We start from the raw sequence: 6,000 nt of genomic DNA, 5'->3' as shown, positions 1-6,000 counted from the left end.
TGTATTGTTTTTATATCACATTTTAAATGTTTTAATTGTTTTTATAATTATTTTAACTGTATCTTTACAATTGTTATGGCATCTAATCGCTGCTGACTGTGAACCGCCTTGAGTCACCTTTGGCTGAGGAAGGTGGTATGCAAATGCAGTAAATAAATAAATAAATAAAATACCAGCAGGAAAGTATTACTTCATTGACCCAAGTGGGAAAGTGTTACTTCATTTACATCCTATCTGTGTGCTTCCCATAGCCAACGCCATGGATAACTTCCAGATCTTCAGCTTAGAAATAGAGCTGAGCAGCTACCTCCAGAGTCTGACTCGACTGGACTTAATGTCAAGGGAAAACATTGACCTTTTTAACATTCAATAGTTCAATAGATCATGAATCTCAACTTTCCAAATATTCATCATATTTGGAATGGAATTTGGAATTTGGAATTACCTTTCAAGAAGTTTGCTCCAGGCACAGTCATCCCATTGTATGCTAATCAAGGTGGTCAGTTGAAAGATTCACACCAAGCCCAACTTACAAAAGCCCTTTGTCTCACCCTGGTCATCCCACAGATATATAAACCCCTTTTTTCCCAGTTCCAGCAGACCTCACCTCTGAGGATGCTTGCCATAAATGCAGGCGAAACGTCGGGAGAAATGCCTCTAGAACATGGCCATATAGCCCGAAAAAACCCACAAGAACTGAGATTCATCATATTTATTATTACATGCATTACTTATTTGTTTTCTTCTGCAATTTAATTTTTTAGGTTGTTATAAACAAGTAGACCCTTCATATACTGCATGTTTTAAAGGTGGAAAAATACCCACCCCTATTGGCAGTGAAAGCTTCCCCCTTGTGGAAGGTGTTGCTATTGCTAGTGTGACAATAGCACAAGTAGAAGAAAAATCCCACCTTCTTTGCTATTAAACATCCAATCAGCAAGAGACTCCAATTTTCATTCAGAAAAGTGCAAGCTGACTAATGCTGAAAAGTGTCAAGAAGGGAGTGTCCCTTGCCCCATTGGCTGCCACCGGGATCACAGAGGATAGAAAACCAAGATTTGGATCCGGGATCTCAGCTCTGAGCCAGAAATAAGGTGGAAGACGTGGAAGACCATTCAAGGTAGGGGGGGAAATGCTAATTAATCATATTTATTCATATGAATATCGGAATTTTATTTACCTCCACATAACTAAACTGTGTCTCAGTCCATCAGGGGCTGCTACAAATAAGCTGAGCTCATCTGATTTATTTTAATGGAAGATATTTTTGGTAATAAGAGGGAGCAAAACATTTGCAAATTTTCACTGAAGGAACTCAACGGCAGAACTAGCATAAGGGGTCGAATTCATAGGGCACCTGCTGAACCTCTTACCCTAACCCCTGGAAACATCCACCTCTTCAGTTCTTCATCCTTGTTCTCTCCTCTGGAAGTAGTGATGAGAGGAAGGTGATGGAGACACATCTCCATTTGCCTTGGGATCTCCCATGGGCATTTAAGTGAGCATGGTCACTATGGGAAAGGGAAAGAGAAGCAGTGACACAGGCAAGGTGGTGGCAACCATAATTTATGGTGATGACCATAGAAATGAGAGACTTGCTATGGGTTTCTGCAGGACTGTGTCCCTCTTCTGTCGAGCTGGTCATTGACCATAATAAAGTGAACTTGACTTGAGAGACTTGCTAGATCCCTAGTCCTCAGCTGCAAACTCTTGAAACAATCCACCTATAGTGTGATCTTCCTCTTTTCCTACTGCTTTCTGCTTTACCAAGCATTGAGGTTTTTTTTCTCTCTCTAATGGATCATGTTGTCTCGTGATATGTCCAAAGTATGATAGCTTCAATTTAGTCATTTTGGCTTCTAGAAAAGGTTGATTTATTCTCAAATTAATGTGTTTGTCTTTTTGGCAATCCAGGGTATCTGTAGAACTCCTTTCCTGTCCACAATTTCTAATTATTTGATTCCTTTTGCTGTTAGCTTTCACAGCCATACATAAAAGTTGGGACTACTATGCCATGGAAGATTATGTCTTTGGTATTCAGTGGTTTAGGTGGGTTAGATGCTGGGTTAGCTGTTTTGTTTAGCTTTGAACTGAATTTTTGGTTGGATTTTATTGCATGTTAACTGTATTTTAACTTAGTAGTTATGAAACAAATATTTTTTTAATCTTTGTATTTGCCTTTTTTTTAGCAAGTCATGGTATTGTTAGCCTCCTTTAGTCCCTATGGGGAGAAAGGTGGGATAGAAATGATGATGATGGTGATGTAATGTTGTTGTTGTTGGTGATGGTGATGATATAGCTTTACCCTTATGAGTTCTTTATGGCTGCCCTTCCAAGTCTCCCTCTCCCATACCTGGATTTGGCTCTGATCAGCATCTTCAAAACTTCAGACCCTATTTCTACAACTAATTCAACACACACTCACAGAAGTGGATATGAACACAACCACATATTTTATTTTATATTTGTTTAATATTTTATTTATTTAATATTTTATTTAATCTATATAAATAAAAAATGTAATGTTTGTTTGTGGGATTAACATAACTAAAAAACCACTGGACGAATTGACACCAAATTTTGTCACAGTACACCTATCAGGCCAGCGAGTGATCATCACTCATAAAAACACTGGAAAAACACAGCAGAAGAAACTTGAAAGCCAAAAAACAAAAATTACATTGTATTGTCGAAGGCTTTCATGGCCAGAATCACTGGGTTGTTGTAGGTTTTTTCGGGCTATATGGCCATGTTCTAGAGGCATTCTCTCCTGATGTTTCGCCTGCACCTATGGCAAGCATCCTCAGAGGTAGTGAGGTCTGTTGGAACTAGGAAAAAGGATTTATATATCTGTGGAATGACCAGGGTGGGACAAAGGACTCTTGTCTGCTGGAGCTAGGTGTGAATGTTTCAACTGACCACCTTGATTAGCATTTGATGGCCTGGCAGTGCCTGGGGCAATCTTTTGTTGAGAGGTGATTAGATGCCCCAGATTGTTTACTCTCTGTTGTTTTGCTATTGTAATTTTAGAGTTTTTTTTAATACTGGTAGCCAGATTTTGTTCATTTTCATGGTTTCCACCTTTCTGTTGAAATTGTCTGCATGCTTGTGGATTTCAATCGCTTCTCTGTGTAGTCTGACATGGTGGTTGTGAGAGTGGTCCAGCATTTCTGTGTTCTTAAATAATATGCTGAGTCCAGGTTGGTTCATCAGGTGCTCTGCTATGGCTGACTTCTCTGGTTGGCTCTGATCAGCATCCTCAAAACTTCAGACCCTATTTCTACAACTAATTCAACACACACTCACAGAAGTGGATATGAACACAACTATATATTTTATTTTATATTTATTTAATATTTTATTTATTTACAAAAATTACATTACAACGCATGCACAAAACCACATATATATATACGCAAACACACATATATACACACATATACACACAGAATACACATATACACAGACTGGGCCACAGCAACACATGGCAGGGTATGGCTAGTATTCTATATTATTTTTTGGATTGCATGCACAGTTCTCTGAATTTTATTTATTTATTTATTTATCTATTTATTATTTAAACTTATATGCCGCCACTCCCCTGGGGCTCGGAGCGGCTTACAAGAATAGCTAAAATCTAACAAAGTTTAAAAACAATTTAAAACAATTTAAAAACAACAGTATCAAACATTAAAAGCCTGTCGGAACAGGTATGTCTTACAAGCCCTGCAGAAAGCTGGTAAGTCCCGCAGGGCACGAACTTCAGGTGGCAGAGCATTCCAGAGTGATGGTGCCACTGCTGTGAAGGCTCTGCGTCTGGTTGCCATTAGACGCAAGGTCTTGACACTGGGGACTTCCAATAGATCTTGGTCCTCAGAACAGAGGGATCTCTGGGGTTGGGAGGGGGTGAGACGATCCCTCAGATACATTGGCCGCAGACCATGCAAGGCCTTAAAGGTGAGTACCATCACTTTGAAAGTGATCCGGTGCTCAATTGGTAACCAATGCAGCTGTAGTAAGATTGGGGTTATGTAGCATCTCATCGGAATTCCCGCAAGAAGCCGAGCAGCTGCGTTTTGTACCAACTTGAGCTTCCGAATCACCGACAGAGGGAGGCCAATGTAGAGGGCGTTACAGTAGTCCAGTCTTGAGATGACCGTGGCCTGACAGTACAGTTCTTGGCTCCGATTGTTCCTTCAGTATTTTCTTTTCTTTTTGGTCTCCCTATGTATGTGTATCTAGGTTGTCTTTGTTGTTATTATGTATCTTGAACTTGACTCCAACTTGTGTAAATTTGGGAGGATTGTTTACAAAATTGTGTCTAATGCAGAAGATGGACATGATTTGTGTTCACAAGAGGAAACTGTATAGAAAAATGTGAATTTTATGTGTATGGGGAGTTGTGGATATGAACAATTATGTGTAGATGCCAGTTAATCATCTCTGGCTCTTTTATCTTCCTTTTCTGACAAGTCACAGTAGCTTAACGGGGGGAAAAGTATGAGAAGCTGTGCTGTAGCAAGCCATATTCATGCATGCTGAACCGTATCTGATTTAAATACAGTTTAGAGGCATGAGAAGAATTAGTCCACAGAGTGTTCGACATTCAGGGCCTTTCTTGAACTGTGTTGTAGTACACTTGGGATCCCTAGCTCAGGAATGCTGCATTTTTATGCCAGCATTATATTCGGCTTGTTTTAAATAAGGAACTGAGCACGTAAAGCAGTGGTTCCCAACCTTTTTTTTTTACCAGGGACCCCTTGGACCAGGGACCACTCTCCAACATTAGTATCAAAAGGGTTATGAATCAGTTTTTGTTCAACTTTAGATTCAGTTTGGTTATTTGGGGTGCTGATTCAGAAAATTGTATTGGATAGACCACATCAGCTCTAGTTTCTGATATCTATATAAATGAAAATGTAATGTTCGTTTGTGGGATTAACAGAACTCAAAAACCACTGGACAAATTGACACCAAATTTGGACACAAGACACCTAACAACCCAGTGTATGTCCTTCACTCAAAAAAAATTGATTTTGTCATTTGGGAGTTGTAGTTGCTGGGATTTATAGTTCACCTACAATCAGATAGCATTCTGAACCCCACCAACGATGGAATTGAACCAAACTTGGCACACAATTCTCCCATGAGCAACAGAAAATACTGGAAGAGTTTGGTGGGCAGTGTCCTTTGGTTTTGGAGTTGTAGTTCACCTACTTCCAGAGGGCACTGTGGACTCAAGCAATGATAGATCTGGACCAAACAAATGTGAACACTGGTGGAGTTTGGGGAAAATAGAATCTTGACATTTGGGAGTTGTAGTTGCTGGGATTTATAGTTCACCTACAATCAAAGAGCATTCTGAACCCCACCACCTATAGAATTGGGCCAAACTTCCCACACAGAACCCCCATGACCACCAGAGTGGGCCACAGCAAGGTGTGACAGGGGACAGCTAGTAGAACATATGACCCACAGAAAACTATATTTAATAATCTAGAGCTGATGTGATCTATCCAATGCCATTTTCTGAATCAGCAACCCAAATAACCCCAGGGGCAGGCACAAATTCGCCCCTGCTTCCAAGTGCCACATGAAATGGCTCCACTCAGGGAAAGGATGGAAAAGGGAAAGCAGCAGTCAGGAGGTTTGTTGTTTGTTGTTGTGCCTTTCGTGGGCAGTCAGCCTCTCCCCTCCTGACGTTCCCATTGCCTTAGCACTATAAGAGGGTTTAATGAGACCAGTCACTCTCATTGCAACAATGTAGTAATGGTGAGGCCATGAACCATATTTTAGTTCTTGGGAACCACTGGTGGTCCACTGTTAACCGGTTGGAAACCACTGATGTAAAGTAATACACAAATATCTTTGCCACTTTGTATGGAAGAGAGATGTGTTTAGTTCATGTTTTAATTTTTGTATGCTCTTTTGGGGAAAAATCACAAAGTTCTGTGCCAAGGAAATTAGCACAAGGGAAACATCAATAGGAATTTAAGAATT

Source organism: Anolis sagrei, chromosome X, assembly GCF_037176765.1.
Source record: "Anolis sagrei isolate rAnoSag1 chromosome X, rAnoSag1.mat, whole genome shotgun sequence".
Lineage (NCBI taxonomy): Eukaryota > Metazoa > Chordata > Lepidosauria > Squamata > Dactyloidae > Anolis > Anolis sagrei.
This window is presented reverse-complemented; position numbering follows the sequence as displayed.